At 46.1% G+C, this 17,538-nt stretch overlaps 8 non-coding genes across 8 annotated transcripts; all 8 read left to right on the top strand.

Annotated features, from left to right (window-relative positions):
* Positions 1–260: 260 nt before the first annotated feature.
* Positions 261–451, top strand: LOC130351865 (U2 spliceosomal RNA). Its single transcript, XR_008888397.1, has one exon. It is a non-coding gene; the product is annotated as a U2 spliceosomal RNA (small nuclear RNA).
* Positions 452–2,542: 2,091 nt separating this feature from the next.
* On the top strand, positions 2,543–2,733 carry LOC130351863 (U2 spliceosomal RNA). Its single transcript, XR_008888395.1, has one exon. It is a non-coding gene; the product is annotated as a U2 spliceosomal RNA (small nuclear RNA).
* Positions 2,734–4,815: 2,082 nt separating this feature from the next.
* LOC130351862 (U2 spliceosomal RNA) lies at positions 4,816–5,006 on the top strand. Its single transcript, XR_008888394.1, has one exon. It is a non-coding gene; the product is annotated as a U2 spliceosomal RNA (small nuclear RNA).
* Positions 5,007–7,094: 2,088 nt separating this feature from the next.
* On the top strand, positions 7,095–7,285 carry LOC130351861 (U2 spliceosomal RNA). Its single transcript, XR_008888393.1, has one exon. It is a non-coding gene; the product is annotated as a U2 spliceosomal RNA (small nuclear RNA).
* Positions 7,286–9,378: 2,093 nt separating this feature from the next.
* On the top strand, positions 9,379–9,569 carry LOC130351860 (U2 spliceosomal RNA). The gene has a single exon (XR_008888392.1). It is a non-coding gene; the product is annotated as a U2 spliceosomal RNA (small nuclear RNA).
* A 2,092-nt stretch (positions 9,570–11,661) lies between these two features.
* On the top strand, positions 11,662–11,852 carry LOC130351859 (U2 spliceosomal RNA). Its single transcript, XR_008888391.1, has one exon. It is a non-coding gene; the product is annotated as a U2 spliceosomal RNA (small nuclear RNA).
* A 2,090-nt stretch (positions 11,853–13,942) lies between these two features.
* LOC130351858 (U2 spliceosomal RNA) lies at positions 13,943–14,133 on the top strand. Its single transcript, XR_008888390.1, has one exon. It is a non-coding gene; the product is annotated as a U2 spliceosomal RNA (small nuclear RNA).
* A 2,088-nt stretch (positions 14,134–16,221) lies between these two features.
* On the top strand, positions 16,222–16,412 carry LOC130351856 (U2 spliceosomal RNA). The gene has a single exon (XR_008888389.1). It is a non-coding gene; the product is annotated as a U2 spliceosomal RNA (small nuclear RNA).
* The last annotated feature ends 1,126 nt before the right edge of the window (positions 16,413–17,538 follow it).

The raw sequence follows: 17,538 nt of genomic DNA, 5'->3' as shown, positions 1-17,538 counted from the left end.
CATGCAAGTAGGAGGAGTAAGAAGGGTTCCTGGCAAATCCGGGTTATGGATTGCATTTAAAAAGGCCCCGTGGGAGTGCAATGGGCCCCTGTCTTGCTGCTTAGCAATAATGGTATGGGTTTAGGTTCTGCTGTGTGTACTGGTGGTTGACTGCCCCCCAGCCCAGAGTGTGCATGGAAAATTGTCTGGCAGCCTCCCTGACAGCAAGCAGTGATAGTGCCCATGAAGGGGACCTTGTTGGGCCCGCCCCTTTCACGGTTATCGCTTCTCGGCCTTTTGGCTAAGATCAAGTGTAGTATCTGTTCTTATCAGTTTAATATCTGATACGTCCCCTATCTGGGGACCATATATTAAATGGATTTTTGAGAACGGGGGCCGATTTCGAAGCTTGCTTCCGTCGCCCTATGCATTGACCCGATATGGCAGTATCTTCGGGTACAGTGCACCACCCCCTTACAGGGTTAAAAAGAAAGATTCCTACTTTCATTGCTACCTGCTTGCTGGCTAGCCAGCTAGCCAGCCCTGTGGGCCTTGCTGCTGCTGCAGCCAAAAAACAAAAGGTGGTGCTGCTGCTGCTTCTGCTGCTTCTGCTTCTGCTTGTGTCTGGCCCCTGTTGGAGCGTCCAGGCACAGGACTTCTGCTGCTGCTGACTAAATGGCCTCCTTAATTGGATCATTTGAGTAGCCAGCACACCTGTGCAGGTAGGGCATGACATGATAGGCAGCTGCCTTGATAGCGGGTGGGTGCTGAATGTTCCTAATTGACAAAATAAGATTAATGCTTATGAAGAAATATAAAATCTCATCCCTTCCCCAATATCGCGCCACACCCCTACCCCTTAATTCCCTGGTTGAACTTGATGGACATATGTCTTTTTTCGACCGTACTAACTATGTAACTATGTAACATAACATGGGGGGGGGGGGGGTCTCCTGGCTGTTCACACAGGTGTGTCATTGCTGTACATTGACCATGCATTGCTTCTGTGGTATTGCAAAGGCAAAGACAAATGCTTCCAGCCATCCATTGCACTAATGGATTGGTCATCAGCTGGCTGTCTATGTCCCGCATCAATATAGACCAAAGTACAGAGGGTTAGGCTATGCTATTGTGCACCTACCTGATGCATCAGAAGGTGCGAGGCCCTTGCTAAATTCTGTGCACAGACTTTGAGATCTATGCTTTAGACTGTATCTAAACCTGCTCCAACATGGACTGACATTCTGGCCTACTTTCAGCCGATGCGACTTGTCTGTCGCTGAACAGTCGCTTTTTATGTATTCAGCACCTATGTATAATGTTGTAAAAATGCTCTAGAAGCTAAAGTCGCAGAAATGTCACACATATTTGGCCTGCAACTTTCTGTGCGACAAATTCAGACAGGAAAAATCAGTCTAAATCCTTAGAAAATGATCCCCCAGTGTCTCCATCTGCTGGCGGTATTGAATAAGCATTGCTGCACTGATGGGGTATGCATTAGACGAAAAAAAAGAAGAAAAAGAAGAATAATACGCCCAGAAAAGAGGCGAAAAGGAGAAAAACGTAAAAAAACGTGAAAAAAAAGTAAGAGGAAGAGAAGGGAAAAAAAGGTGGAAATGGGTTTAAAAGTGATTTCGGCGGAGAAATATATATATATATATATATATATATATATATATATATATATATATGCGCACACACACACATAGATATAAACGTATTCTCCGTTGAGATATTGCAGCCGCTGCTGTGTCCAGGCCCAGGAGCCTTAGCACTGTGCTGTGATGTCACTCAATACCACTGACATCACTAGGTGTAAACAACATCTCTCCTTTGCTGTGTATGTGACTATGGAGCTGTTTGGTGATGTCGTCTATTACGGCCTTCATAGAAGCAACAGGAGATTGTTGCATCCATCTTGAACCCTCAGAACTACAGTGCTATGATGTCACTCACTTCCACAGGCCTTGCAGAGTGTAAACAACAACAACCCAGCTTTGTTGTGTATGTAACCATAGGGATTTGTGATGTCACCTAGAACCTTCACAGCAGCGACAGCTTTATGAGGAGCATCAGCACTGCTCTGCCTGAGCAGAACCATCACCGCCATAGGTTGTCAAATAACCCGGATTTAACCCACACAGGTAAGTCCAATGGGGTGCAGGCATGTCCTCTATGCTTACAGCTTCCCGTGGGTGTTGGTTTGATACCGTTTGGGGACAGCCAAGGAGGCATCTGCAGGCAACAAAGGTAGGTGTGTGCTTGTGTGTGTGTTTCCTATGCAGATCCTAAGCCCAGTGTCACATGCAAGTAGGAGGAGTAAGAAGGGTTCCTGGCAAATCCGGGTTATGGATTGCATTTAAAAAGGCCCCGTGGGAGTGCAATGGGCCCCTGTCTTGCTGCTTAGCAATAATGGTATGGGTTTAGGTTCTGCTGTGTGTACTGGTGGTTGACTGCCCCCCAGCCCAGAGTGTGCATGGAAAATTGTCTGGCAGCCTCCCTGACAGCAAGCAGTGATAGTGCCCATGAAGGGGACCTTGTTGGGCCCGCCCCTTTCACGGTTATCGCTTCTCGGCCTTTTGGCTAAGATCAAGTGTAGTATCTGTTCTTATCAGTTTAATATCTGATACGTCCCCTATCTGGGGACCATATATTAAATGGATTTTTGAGAACGGGGGCCGATTTCGAAGCTTGCTTCCGTCGCCCTATGCATTGACCCGATATGGCAGTATCTTCGGGTACAGTGCACCACCCCCTTACAGGGTTAAAAAGAAAGATTCCTACTTTCATTGCTACCTGCTTGCTGGCTAGCCAGCTAGCCAGCCCTGTGGGCCTTGCTGCTGCTGCAGCCAAAAAACAAAAGGTGGTGCTGCTTCTGCTGCTTCTGCTTCTGCTTGTGTCTGGCCCCTGTTGGAGCGTCCAGGCACAGGACTTCTGCTGCTGCTGACTAAATGGCCTCCTTAATTGGATCATTTGAGTAGCCAGCACACCTGTGCAGGTAGGGCATGACATGATAGGCAGCTGCCTTGATAGCGGGTGGGTGCTGAATGTTCCTAATTGACAAAATAAGATTAATGCTTATGAAGAAATATAAAATCTCATCCCTTCCCCAATATCGCGCCACACCCCTACCCCTTAATTCCCTGGTTGAACTTGATGGACATATGTCTTTTTTCGACCGTACTAACTATGTAACTATGTAACATAACATGGGGGGGGGGGGGTCTCCTGGCTGTTCACACAGGTGTGTCATTGCTGTACATTGACCATGCATTGCTTCTGTGGTATTGCAAAGGCAAAGACAAATGCTTCCAGCCATCCATTGCACTAATGGATTGGTCATCAGCTGGCTGTCTATGTCCCGCATCAATATAGACCAAAGTACAGAGGGTTAGGCTATGCTATTGTGCACCTACCTGATGCATCAGAAGGTGCGAGGCCCTTGCTAAATTCTGTGCACAGACTTTGAGATCTATGCTTTAGACTGTATCTAAACCTGCTCCAACATGGACTGACATTCTGGCCTACTTTCAGCCGATGCGACTTGTCTGTCGCTGAACAGTCGCTTTTTATGTATTCAGCACCTATGTATAATGTTGTAAAAATGCTCTAGAAGCTAAAGTCGCAGAAATGTCACACATATTTGGCCTGCAACTTTCTGTGCGACAAATTCAGACAGGAAAAATCAGTATAAATCCTTAGAAAATTATCCCCCAGTGTCTCCATCTGCTGGCGGTATTGAATAAGCATTGCTGCACTGATGGGGTATGCATTAGACGAAAAAAAAGAAGAAAAAGAAGAATAATACGCCCAGAAAAGAGGCGAAAAGGAGAAAAACGTAAAAAAACGTGAAAAAAAAGTAAGAGGAAGAGAAGGGAAAAAAAGGTGGAAATGGGTTTAAAAGTGATTTCGGCGGAGATATATATATATATATATATATATATATATATATATATATATATATGCGCACACACACACATAGATATAAACGTATTCTCCGTTGAGATATTGCAGCCGCTGCTGTGTCCAGGCCCAGGAGCCTTAGCACTGTGCTGTGATGTCACTCAATACCACTGACATCACTAGGTGTAAACAACATCTCTCCTTTGCTGTGTATGTGACTATGGAGCTGTTTGGTGATGTCGTCTATTACGGCCTTCATAGAAGCAACAGGAGATTGTTGCATCCATCTTGAACCCTCAGAACTACAGTGCTATGATGTCACTCACTTCCACAGGCCTTGCAGAGTGTAAACAACAACAACCCAGCTTTGTTGTGTATGTAACCATAGGGATTTGTGATGTCACCTAGAACCTTCACAGCAGCGACAGCTTTATGAGGAGCATCAGCACTGCTCTGCCTGAGCAGAACCATCACCGCCATAGGTTGTCAAATAACCCGGATTTAACCCACACAGGTAAGTCCAATGGGGTGCAGGCATGTCCTCTATGCTTACAGCTTCCCGTGGGTGTTGGTTTGATACCGTTTGGGGACAGCCAAGGAGGCATCTGCAGGCAACAAAGGTAGGTGTGTGCTTGTGTGTGTGTTTCCTATGCAGATCCTAAGCCCAGTGTCACATGCAAGTAGGAGGAGTAAGAAGGGTTCCTGGCAAATCCGGGTTATGGATTGCATTTAAAAAGGCCCCGTGGGAGTGCAATGGGCCCCTGTCTTGCTGCTTAGCAATAATGGTATGGGTTTAGGTTCTGCTGTGTGTACTGGTGGTTGACTGCCCCCCAGCCCAGAGTGTGCATGGAAAATTGTCTGGCAGCCTCCCTGACAGCAAGCAGTGATAGTGCCCATGAAGGGGACCTTGTTGGGCCCGCCCCTTTCACGGTTATCGCTTCTCGGCCTTTTGGCTAAGATCAAGTGTAGTATCTGTTCTTATCAGTTTAATATCTGATACGTCCCCTATCTGGGGACCATATATTAAATGGATTTTTGAGAACGGGGGCCGATTTCGAAGCTTGCTTCCGTCGCCCTATGCATTGACCCGATATGGCAGTATCTTCGGGTACAGTGCACCACCCCCTTACAGGGTTAAAAAGAAAGATTCCTACTTTCATTGCTACCTGCTTGCTGGCTAGCCAGCTAGCCAGCCCTGTGGGCCTTGCTGCTGCTGCAGCCAAAAAACAAAAGGTGGTGCTGCTGCTGCTTCTGCTGCTTCTGCTTCTGCTTGTGTCTGGCCCCTGTTGGAGCGTCCAGGCACAGGACTTCTGCTGCTGCTGACTAAATGGCCTCCTTAATTGGATCATTTGAGTAGCCAGCACACCTGTGCAGGTAGGGCATGACATGATAGGCAGCTGCCTTGATAGCGGGTGGGTGCTGAATGTTCCTAATTGACAAAATAAGATTAATGCTTATGAAGAAATATAAAATCTCATCCCTTCCCCAATATCGCGCCACACCCCTACCCCTTAATTCCCTGGTTGAACTTGATGGACATATGTCTTTTTTCGACCGTACTAACTATGTAACTATGTAACATAACATGGGGGGGGGGGGGTCTCCTGGCTGTTCACACAGGTGTGTCATTGCTGTACATTGACCATGCATTGCTTCTGTGGTATTGCAAAGGCAAAGACAAATGCTTCCAGCCATCCATTGCACTAATGGATTGGTCATCAGCTGGCTGTCTATGTCCCGCATCAATATAGACCAAAGTACAGAGGGTTAGGCTATGCTATTGTGCACCTACCTGATGCATCAGAAGGTGCGAGGCCCTTGCTAAATTCTGTGCACAGACTTTGAGATCTATGCTTTAGACTGTATCTAAACCTGCTCCAACATGGACTGACATTCTGGCCTACTTTCAGCCGATGCGACTTGTCTGTCGCTGAACAGTCGCTTTTTATGTATTCAGCACCTATGTATAATGTTGTAAAAATGCTCTAGAAGCTAAAGTCGCAGAAATGTCACACATATTTGGCCTGCAACTTTCTGTGCGACAAATTCAGACAGGAAAAATCAGTATAAATCCTTAGAAAATTATCCCCCAGTGTCTCCATCTGCTGGCGGTATTGAATAAGCATTGCTGCACTGATGGGGTATGCATTAGACGAAAAAAAAGAAGAAAAAGAAGAATAATACGCCCAGAAAAGAGGCGAAAAGGAGAAAAACGTAAAAAAACGTGAAAAAAAAGTAAGAGGAAGAGAAGGGAAAAAAAGGTGGAAATGGGTTTAAAAGTGATTTCGGCGGAGAAATATATATATATATATATATATATATATATATATATATATATATGCGCACACACACACATAGATATAAACGTATTCTCCGTTGAGATATTGCAGCCGCTGCTGTGTCCAGGCCCAGGAGCCTTAGCACTGTGCTGTGATGTCACTCAATACCACTGACATCACTAGGTGTAAACAACATCTCTCCTTTGCTGTGTATGTGACTATGGAGCTGTTTGGTGATGTCGTCTATTACGGCCTTCATAGAAGCAACAGGAGATTGTTGCATCCATCTTGAACCCTCAGAACTACAGTGCTATGATGTCACTCACTTCCACAGGCCTTGCAGAGTGTAAACAACAACAACCCAGCTTTGTTGTGTATGTAACCATAGGGATTTGTGATGTCACCTAGAACCTTCACAGCAGCGACAGCTTTATGAGGAGCATCAGCACTGCTCTGCCTGAGCAGAACCATCACCGCCATAGGTTGTCAAATAACCCGGATTTAACCCACACAGGTAAGTCCAATGGGGTGCAGGCATGTCCTCTATGCTTACAGCTTCCCGTGGGTGTTGGTTTGATACCGTTTGGGGACAGCCAAGGAGGCATCTGCAGGCAACAAAGGTAGGTGTGTGCTTGTGTGTGTGTTTCCTATGCAGATCCTAAGCCCAGTGTCACATGCAAGTAGGAGGAGTAAGAAGGGTTCCTGGCAAATCCGGGTTATGGATTGCATTTAAAAAGGCCCCGTGGGAGTGCAATGGGCCCCTGTCTTGCTGCTTAGCAATAATGGTATGGGTTTAGGTTCTGCTGTGTGTACTGGTGGTTGACTGCCCCCCAGCCCAGAGTGTGCATGGAAAATTGTCTGGCAGCCTCCCTGACAGCAAGCAGTGATAGTGCCCATGAAGGGGACCTTGTTGGGCCCGCCCCTTTCACGGTTATCGCTTCTCGGCCTTTTGGCTAAGATCAAGTGTAGTATCTGTTCTTATCAGTTTAATATCTGATACGTCCCCTATCTGGGGACCATATATTAAATGGATTTTTGAGAACGGGGGCCGATTTCGAAGCTTGCTTCCGTCGCCCTATGCATTGACCCGATATGGCAGTATCTTCGGGTACAGTGCACCACCCCCTTACAGGGTTAAAAAGAAAGATTCCTACTTTCATTGCTACCTGCTTGCTGGCTAGCCAGCTAGCCAGCCCTGTGGGCCTTGCTGCTGCTGCAGCCAAAAAACAAAAGGTGGTGCTGCTGCTGCTTCTGCTGCTTCTGCTTCTGCTTGTGTCTGGCCCCTGTTGGAGCGTCCAGGCACAGGACTTCTGCTGCTGCTGACTAAATGGCCTCCTTAATTGGATCATTTGAGTAGCCAGCACACCTGTGCAGGTAGGGCATGACATGATAGGCAGCTGCCTTGATAGCGGGTGGGTGCTGAATGTTCCTAATTGACAAAATAAGATTAATGCTTATGAAGAAATATAAAATCTCATCCCTTCCCCAATATCGCGCCACACCCCTACCCCTTAATTCCCTGGTTGAACTTGATGGACATATGTCTTTTTTCGACCGTACTAACTATGTAACTATGTAACATAACATGGGGGGGGGGGGTCTCCTGGCTGTTCACACAGGTGTGTCATTGCTGTACATTGACCATGCATTGCTTCTGTGGTATTGCAAAGGCAAAGACAAATGCTTCCAGCCATCCATTGCACTAATGGATTGGTCATCAGCTGGCTGTCTATGTCCCGCATCAATATAGACCAAAGTACAGAGGGTTAGGCTATGCTATTGTGCACCTACCTGATGCATCAGAAGGTGCGAGGCCCTTGCTAAATTCTGTGCACAGACTTTGAGATCTATACTTTAGACTGTATCTAAACCTGCTCCAACATGGACTGACATTCTGGCCTACTTTCAGCCGATGCGACTTGTCTGTCGCTGAACAGTCGCTTTTTATGTATTCAGCACCTATGTATAATGTTGTAAAAATGCTCTAGAAGCTAAAGTCGCAGAAATGTCACACATATTTGGCCTGCAACTTTCTGTGCGACAAATTCAGACAGGAAAAATCAGTATAAATCCTTAGAAAATTATCCCCCAGTGTCTCCATCTGCTGGCGGTATTGAATAAGCATTGCTGCACTGATGGGGTATGCATTAGACGAAAAAAAAGAAGAAAAAGAAGAATAATACGCCCAGAAAAGAGGCGAAAAGGAGAAAAACGTAAAAAAACGTGAAAAAAAAGTAAGAGGAAGAGAAGGGAAAAAAAGGTGGAAATGGGTTTAAAAGTGATTTCGGCGGAGAAATATATATATATATATATATATATATATATATATATATATATATATATATGCGCACACACACACATAGATATAAACGTATTCTCCGTTGAGATATTGCAGCCGCTGCTGTGTCCAGGCCCAGGAGCCTTAGCACTGTGCGGTGATGTCACTCAATACCACTGACATCACTAGGTGTAAACAACATCTCTCCTTTGCTGTGTATGTGACTATGGAGCTGTTTGGTGATGTCGTCTATTACGGCCTTCATAGAAGCAACAGGAGATTGTTGCATCCATCTTGAACCCTCAGAACTACAGTGCTATGATGTCACTCACTTCCACAGGCCTTGCAGAGTGTAAACAACAACAACCCAGCTTTGTTGTGTATGTAACCATAGGGATTTGTGATGTCACCTAGAACCTTCACAGCAGCGACAGCTTTATGAGGAGCATCAGCACTGCTCTGCCTGAGCAGAACCATCACCGCCATAGGTTGTCAAATAACCCGGATTTAACCCACACAGGTAAGTCCAATGGGGTGCAGGCATGTCCTCTATGCTTACAGCTTCCCGTGGGTGTTGGTTTGATACCGTTTGGGGACAGCCAAGGAGGCATCTGCAGGCAACAAAGGTAGGTGTGTGCTTGTGTGTGTGTTTCCTATGCAGATCCTAAGCCCAGTGTCACATGCAAGTAGGAGGAGTAAGAAGGGTTCCTGGCAAATCCGGGTTATGGATTGCATTTAAAAAGGCCCCGTGGGAGTGCAATGGGCCCCTGTCTTGCTGCTTAGCAATAATGGTATGGGTTTAGGTTCTGCTGTGTGTACTGGTGGTTGACTGCCCCCCAGCCCAGAGTGTGCATGGAAAATTGTCTGGCAGCCTCCCTGACAGCAAGCAGTGATAGTGCCCATGAAGGGGACCTTGTTGGGCCCGCCCCTTTCACGGTTATCGCTTCTCGGCCTTTTGGCTAAGATCAAGTGTAGTATCTGTTCTTATCAGTTTAATATCTGATACGTCCCCTATCTGGGGACCATATATTAAATGGATTTTTGAGAACGGGGGCCGATTTCGAAGCTTGCTTCCGTCGCCCTATGCATTGACCCGATATGGCAGTATCTTCGGGTACAGTGCACCACCCCCTTACAGGGTTAAAAAGAAAGATTCCTACTTTCATTGCTACCTGCTTGCTGGCTAGCCAGCTAGCCAGCCCTGTGGGCCTTGCTGCTGCTGCAGCCAAAAAACAAAAGGTGGTGCTGCTGCTGCTTCTGCTGCTTCTGCTTCTGCTTGTGTCTGGCCCCTGTTGGAGCGTCCAGGCACAGGACTTCTGCTGCTGCTGACTAAATGGCCTCCTTAATTGGATCATTTGAGTAGCCAGCACACCTGTGCAGGTAGGGCATGACATGATAGGCAGCTGCCTTGATAGCGGGTGGGTGCTGAATGTTCCTAATTGACAAAATAAGATTAATGCTTATGAAGAAATATAAAATCTCATCCCTTCCCCAATATCGCGCCACACCCCTACCCCTTAATTCCCTGGTTGAACTTGATGGACATATGTCTTTTTTCGACCGTACTAACTATGTAACTATGTAACATAACATGGGGGGGGGGGGTCTCCTGGCTGTTCACACAGGTGTGTCATTGCTGTACATTGACCATGCATTGCTTCTGTGGTATTGCAAAGGCAAAGACAAATGCTTCCAGCCATCCATTGCACTAATGGATTGGTCATCAGCTGGCTGTCTATGTCCCGCATCAATATAGACCAAAGTACAGAGGGTTAGGCTATGCTATTGTGCACCTACCTGATGCATCAGAAGGTGCGAGGCCCTTGCTAAATTCTGTGCACAGACTTTGAGATTTATGCTTTAGACTGTATCTAAACCTGCTCCAACATGGACTGACATTCTGGCCTACTTTCAGCCGATGCGACTTGTCTGTCGCTAAACAGTCGCTTTTTATGTATTCAGCACCTATGTATAATGTTGTAAAAATGCTCTAGAAGCTAAAGTCGCAGAAATGTCACACATATTTGGCCTGCAACTTTCTGTGCGACAAATTCAGACAGGAAAAATCAGTATAAATCCTTAGAAAATTATCCCCCAGTGTCTCCATCTGCTGGCGGTATTGAATAAGCATTGCTGCACTGATGGGGTATGCATTAGACGAAAAAAAAGAAGAAAAAGAAGAATAATACGCCCAGAAAAGAGGCGAAAAGGAGAAAAACGTAAAAAAACGTGAAAAAAAAGTAAGAGGAAGAGAAGGGAAAAAAAGGTGGAAATGGGTTTAAAAGTGATTTCGGCGGAGAATATATATATATATATATATATATATATATATATATATATATATATATATGCGCACACACACACATAGATATAAACGTATTCTCCGTTGAGATATTGCAGCCGCTGCTGTGTCCAGGCCCAGGAGCCTTAGCACTGTGCTGTGATGTCACTCAATACCACTGACATCACTAGGTGTAAACAACATCTCTCCTTTGCTGTGTATGTGACTATGGAGCTGTTTGGTGATGTCGTCTATTACGGCCTTCATAGAAGCAACAGGAGATTGTTGCATCCATCTTGAACCCTCAGAACTACAGTGCTATGATGTCACTCACTTCCACAGGCCTTGCAGAGTGTAAACAACAACAACCCAGCTTTGTTGTGTATGTAACCATAGGGATTTGTGATGTCACCTAGAACCTTCACAGCAGCGACAGCTTTATGAGGAGCATCAGCACTGCTCTGCCTGAGCAGAACCATCACCGCCATAGGTTGTCAAATAACCCGGATTTAACCCACACAGGTAAGTCCAATGGGGTGCAGGCATGTCCTCTATGCTTACAGCTTCCCGTGGGTGTTGGTTTGATACCGTTTGGGGACAGCCAAGGAGGCATCTGCAGGCAACAAAGGTAGGTGTGTGCTTGTGTGTGTGTTTCCTATGCAGATCCTAAGCCCAGTGTCACATGCAAGTAGGAGGAGTAAGAAGGGTTCCTGGCAAATCCGGGTTATGGATTGCATTTAAAAAGGCCCCGTGGGAGTGCAATGGGCCCCTGTCTTGCTGCTTAGCAATAATGGTATGGGTTTAGGTTCTGCTGTGTGTACTGGTGGTTGACTGCCCCCCAGCCCAGAGTGTGCATGGAAAATTGTCTGGCAGCCTCCCTGACAGCAAGCAGTGATAGTGCCCATGAAGGGGACCTTGTTGGGCCCGCCCCTTTCACGGTTATCGCTTCTCGGCCTTTTGGCTAAGATCAAGTGTAGTATCTGTTCTTATCAGTTTAATATCTGATACGTCCCCTATCTGGGGACCATATATTAAATGGATTTTTGAGAACGGGGGCCGATTTCGAAGCTTGCTTCCGTCGCCCTATGCATTGACCCGATATGGCAGTATCTTCGGGTACAGTGCACCACCCCCTTACAGGGTTAAAAAGAAAGATTCCTACTTTCATTGCTACCTGCTTGCTGGCTAGCCAGCTAGCCAGCCCTGTGGGCCTTGCTGCTGCTGCAGCCAAAAAACAAAAGGTGGTGCTGCTGCTGCTTCTGCTGCTTCTGCTTCTGCTTGTGTCTGGCCCCTGTTGGAGCGTCCAGGCACAGGACTTCTGCTGCTGCTGACTAAATGGCCTCCTTAATTGGATCATTTGAGTAGCCAGCACACCTGTGCAGGTAGGGCATGACATGATAGGCAGCTGCCTTGATAGCGGGTGGGTGCTGAATGTTCCTAATTGACAAAATAAGATTAATGCTTATGAAGAAATATAAAATCTCATCCCTTCCCCAATATCGCGCCACACCCCTACCCCTTAATTCCCTGGTTGAACTTGATGGACATATGTCTTTTTTCGACCGTACTAACTATGTAACTATGTAACATAACATGGGGGGGGGGGGGTCTCCTGGCTGTTCACACAGGTGTGTCATTGCTGTACATTGACCATGCATTGCTTCTGTGGTATTGCAAAGGCAAAGACAAATGCTTCCAGCCATCCATTGCACTAATGGATTGGTCATCAGCTGGCTGTCTATGTCCCGCATCAATATAGACCAAAGTACAGAGGGTTAGGCTATGCTATTGTGCACCTACCTGATGCATCAGAAGGTGCGAGGCCCTTGCTAAATTCTGTGCACAGACTTTGAGATCTATGCTTTAGACTGTATCTAAACCTGCTCCAACATGGACTGACATTCTGGCCTACTTTCAGCCGATGCGACTTGTCTGTCGCTGAACAGTCGCTTTTTATGTATTCAGCACCTATGTATAATGTTGTAAAAATGCTCTAGAAGCTAAAGTCGCAGAAATGTCACACATATTTGGCCTGCAACTTTCTGTGCGACAAATTCAGACAGGAAAAATCAGTATAAATCCTTAGAAAATTATCCCCCAGTGTCTCCATCTGCTGGCGGTATTGAATAAGCATTGCTGCACTGATGGGGTATGCATTAGACGAAAAAAAAGAAGAAAAAGAAGAATAATACGCCCAGAAAAGAGGCGAAAAGGAGAAAAACGTAAAAAAACGTGAAAAAAAAGTAAGAGGAAGAGAAGGGAAAAAAAGGTGGAAATGGGTTTAAAAGTGATTTCGGCGGAGAAATATATATATATATATATATATATATATATATATATATATATATATGCGCACACACACACATAGATATAAACGTATTCTCCGTTGAGATATTGCAGCCGCTGCTGTGTCCAGGCCCAGGAGCCTTAGCACTGTGCTGTGATGTCACTCAATACCACTGACATCACTAGGTGTAAACAACATCTCTCCTTTGCTGTGTATGTGACTATGGAGCTGTTTGGTGATGTCGTCTATTACGGCCTTCATAGAAGCAACAGGAGATTGTTGCATCCATCTTGAACCCTCAGAACTACAGTGCTATGATGTCACTCACTTCCACAGGCCTTGCAGAGTGTAAACAACAACAACCCAGCTTTGTTGTGTATGTAACCATAGGGATTTGTGATGTCACCTAGAACCTTCACAGCAGCGACAGCTTTATGAGGAGCATCAGCACTGCTCTGCCTGAGCAGAACCATCACCGCCATAGGTTGTCAAATAACCCGGATTTAACCCACACAGGTAAGTCCAATGGGGTGCAGGCATGTCCTCTATGCTTACAGCTTCCCGTGGGTGTTGGTTTGATACCGTTTGGGGACAGCCAAGGAGGCATCTGCAGGCAACAAAGGTAGGTGTGTGCTTGTGTGTGTGTTTCCTATGCAGATCCTAAGCCCAGTGTCACATGCAAGTAGGAGGAGTAAGAAGGGTTCCTGGCAAATCCGGGTTATGGATTGCATTTAAAAAGGCCCCGTGGGAGTGCAATGGGCCCCTGTCTTGCTGCTTAGCAATAATGGTATGGGTTTAGGTTCTGCTGTGTGTACTGGTGGTTGACTGCCCCCCAGCCCAGAGTGTGCATGGAAAATTGTCTGGCAGCCTCCCTGACAGCAAGCAGTGATAGTGCCCATGAAGGGGACCTTGTTGGGCCCGCCCCTTTCACGGTTATCGCTTCTCGGCCTTTTGGCTAAGATCAAGTGTAGTATCTGTTCTTATCAGTTTAATATCTGATACGTCCCCTATCTGGGGACCATATATTAAATGGATTTTTGAGAACGGGGGCCGATTTCGAAGCTTGCTTCCGTCGCCCTATGCATTGACCCGATATGGCAGTATCTTCGGGTACAGTGCACCACCCCCTTACAGGGTTAAAAGAAAGATTCCTACTTTCATTGCTACCTGCTTGCTGGCTAGCCAGCTAGCCAGCCCTGTGGGCCTTGCTGCTGCTGCAGCCAAAAAACAAAAGGTGGTGCTGCTGCTGCTTCTGCTGCTTCTGCTTCTGCTTGTGTCTGGCCCCTGTTGGAGCGTCCAGGCACAGGACTTCTGCTGCTGCTGACTAAATGGCCTCCTTAATTGGATCATTTGAGTAGCCAGCACACCTGTGCAGGTAGGGCATGACATGATAGGCAGCTGCCTTGATAGCGGGTGGGTGCTGAATGTTCCTAATTGACAAAATAAGATTAATGCTTATGAAGAAATATAAAATCTCATCCCTTCCCCAATATCGCGCCACACCCCTACCCCTTAATTCCCTGGTTGAACTTGATGGACATATGTCTTTTTTCGACCGTACTAACTATGTAACTATGTAACATAACATGGGGGGGGGGGGGGTCTCCTGGCTGTTCACACAGGTGTGTCATTGCTGTACATTGACCATGCATTGCTTCTGTGGTATTGCAAAGGCAAAGACAAATGCTTCCAGCCATCCATTGCACTAATGGATTGGTCATCAGCTGGCTGTCTATGTCCCGCATCAATATAGACCAAAGTACAGAGGGTTAGGCTATGCTATTGTGCACCTACCTGATGCATCAGAAGGTGCGAGGCCCTTGCTAAATTCTGTGCACAGACTTTGAGATCTATGCTTTAGACTGTATCTAAACCTGCTCCAACATGGACTGACATTCTGGCCTACTTTCAGCCGATGCGACTTGTCTGTCGCTGAACAGTCGCTTTTTATGTATTCAGCACCTATGTATAATGTTGTAAAAATGCTCTAGAAGCTAAAGTCGCAGAAATGTCACACATATTTGGCCTGCAACTTTCTGTGCGACAAATTCAGACAGGAAAAATCAGTATAAATCCTTAGAAAATTATCCCCCAGTGTCTCCATCTGCTGGCGGTATTGAATAAGCATTGCTGCACTGATGGGGTATGCATTAGACGAAAAAAAAGAAGAAAAAGAAGAATAATACGCCCAGAAAAGAGGCGAAAAGGAGAAAAACGTAAAAAAACGTGAAAAAAAAGTAAGAGGAAGAGAAGGGAAAAAAAGGTGGAAATGGGTTTAAAAGTGATTTCGGCGGAGAAATATATATATATATATATATATATATATATATATATATATATATGCGCACACACACACATATATATAAACGTATTCTCCGTTGAGATATTGCAGCCGCTGCTGTGTCCAGGCCCAGGAGCCTTAGCACTGTGCTGTGATGTCACTCAATACCACTGACATCACTAGGTGTAAACAACATCTCTCCTTTGCTGTGTATGTGACTATGGAGCTGTTTGGTGATGTCGTCTATTACGGCCTTCATAGAAGCAACAGGAGATTGTTGCATCCATCTTGAACCCTCAGAACTACAGTGCTATGATGTCACTCACTTCCACAGGCCTTGCAGAGTGTAAACAACAACAACCCAGCTTTGTTGTGTATGTAACCATAGGGATTTGTGATGTCACCTAGAACCTTCACAGCAGCGACAGCTTTATGAGGAGCATCAGCACTGCTCTGCCTGAGCAGAACCATCACCGCCATAGGTTGTCAAATAACCCGGATTTAACCCACACAGGTAAGTCCAATGGGGTGCAGGCATGTCCTCTATGCTTACAGCTTCCCGTGGGTGTTGGTTTGATACCGTTTGGGGACAGCCAAGGAGGCATCTGCAGGCAACAAAGGTAGGTGTGTGCTTGTGTGTGTGTTTCCTATGCAGATCCTAAGCCCAGTGTCACATGCAAGTAGGAGGAGTAAGAAGGGTTCCTGGCAAATCCGGGTTATGGATTGCATTTAAAAAGGCCCCGTGGGAGTGCAATGGGCCCCTGTCTTGCTGCTTAGCAATAATGGTATGGGTTTAGGTTCTGCTGTGTGTACTGGTGGTTGACTGCCCCCCAGCCCAGAGTGTGCATGGAAAATTGTCTGGCAGCCTCCCTGACAGCAAGCAGTGATAGTGCCCATGAAGGGGACCTTGTTGGGCCCGCCCCTTTCACGGTTATCGCTTCTCGGCCTTTTGGCTAAGATCAAGTGTAGTATCTGTTCTTATCAGTTTAATATCTGATACGTCCCCTATCTGGGGACCATATATTAAATGGATTTTTGAGAACGGGGGCCGATTTCGAAGCTTGCTTCCGTCGCCCTATGCATTGACCCGATATGGCAGTATCTTCGGGTACAGTGCACCACCCCCTTACAGGGTTAAAAAGAAAGATTCCTACTTTCATTGCTACCTGCTTGCTGGCTAGCCAGCTAGCCAGCCCTGTGGGCCTTGCTGCTGCTGCAGCCAAAAAACAAAAGGTGGTGCTGCTGCTGCTTCTGCTGCTTCTGCTTCTGCTTGTGTCTGGCCCCTGTTGGAGCGTCCAGGCACAGGACTTCTGCTGCTGCTGACTAAATGGCCTCCTTAATTGGATCATTTGAGTAGCCAGCACACCTGTGCAGGTAGGGCATGACATGATAGGCAGCTGCCTTGATAGCGGGTGGGTGCTGAATGTTCCTAATTGACAAAATAAGATTAATGCTTATGAAGAAATATAAAATCTCATCCCTTCCCCAATATCGCGCCACACCCCTACCCCTTAATTCCCTGGTTGAACTTGATGGACATATGTCTTTTTTCGACCGTACTAACTATGTAACTATGTAACATAACATGGGGGGGGGGGGGTCTCCTGGCTGTTCACACAGGTGTGTCATTGCTGTACATTGACCATGCATTGCTTCTGTGGTATTGCAAAGGCAAAGACAAATGCTTCCAGCCATCCATTGCACTAATGGATTGGTCATCAGCTGGCTGTCTATGTCCCGCATCAATATAGACCAAAGTACAGAGGGTTAGGCTATGCTATTGTGCACCTACCTGATGCATCAGAAGGTGCGAGGCCCTTGCTAAATTCTGTGCACAGACTTTGAGATCTATGCTTTAGACTGTATCTAAACCTGCTCCAACATGGACTGACATTCTGGCCTACTTTCAGCCGATGCGACTTGTCTGTCGCTGAACAGTCGCTTTTTATGTATTCAGCACCTATGTATAATGTTGTAAAAATGCTCTAGAAGCTAAAGTCGCAGAAATGTCACACATATTTGGCCTGCAACTTTCTGTGCGACAAATTCAGACAGGAAAAATCAGTATAAATCCTTAGAAAATTATCCCCCAGTGTCTCCATCTGCTGGCGGTATTGAATAAGCATTGCTGCACTGATGGGGTATGCATTAGACGAAAAAAAAGAAGAAAAAGAAGAATAATACGCCCAGAAAAGAGGCGAAAAGGAGAAAAACATAAAAAAACGTGAAAAAAAAGTAAGAGGAAGAGAA

The sequence above is a fragment of the Hyla sarda genome, unplaced genomic scaffold (genome assembly GCF_029499605.1).
Source record: "Hyla sarda isolate aHylSar1 unplaced genomic scaffold, aHylSar1.hap1 scaffold_999, whole genome shotgun sequence".
Lineage (NCBI taxonomy): Eukaryota > Metazoa > Chordata > Amphibia > Anura > Hylidae > Hyla > Hyla sarda.
Note: the sequence above shows the minus strand (reverse complement) of the source record. Positions and strands in the feature narration are given on the sequence as shown.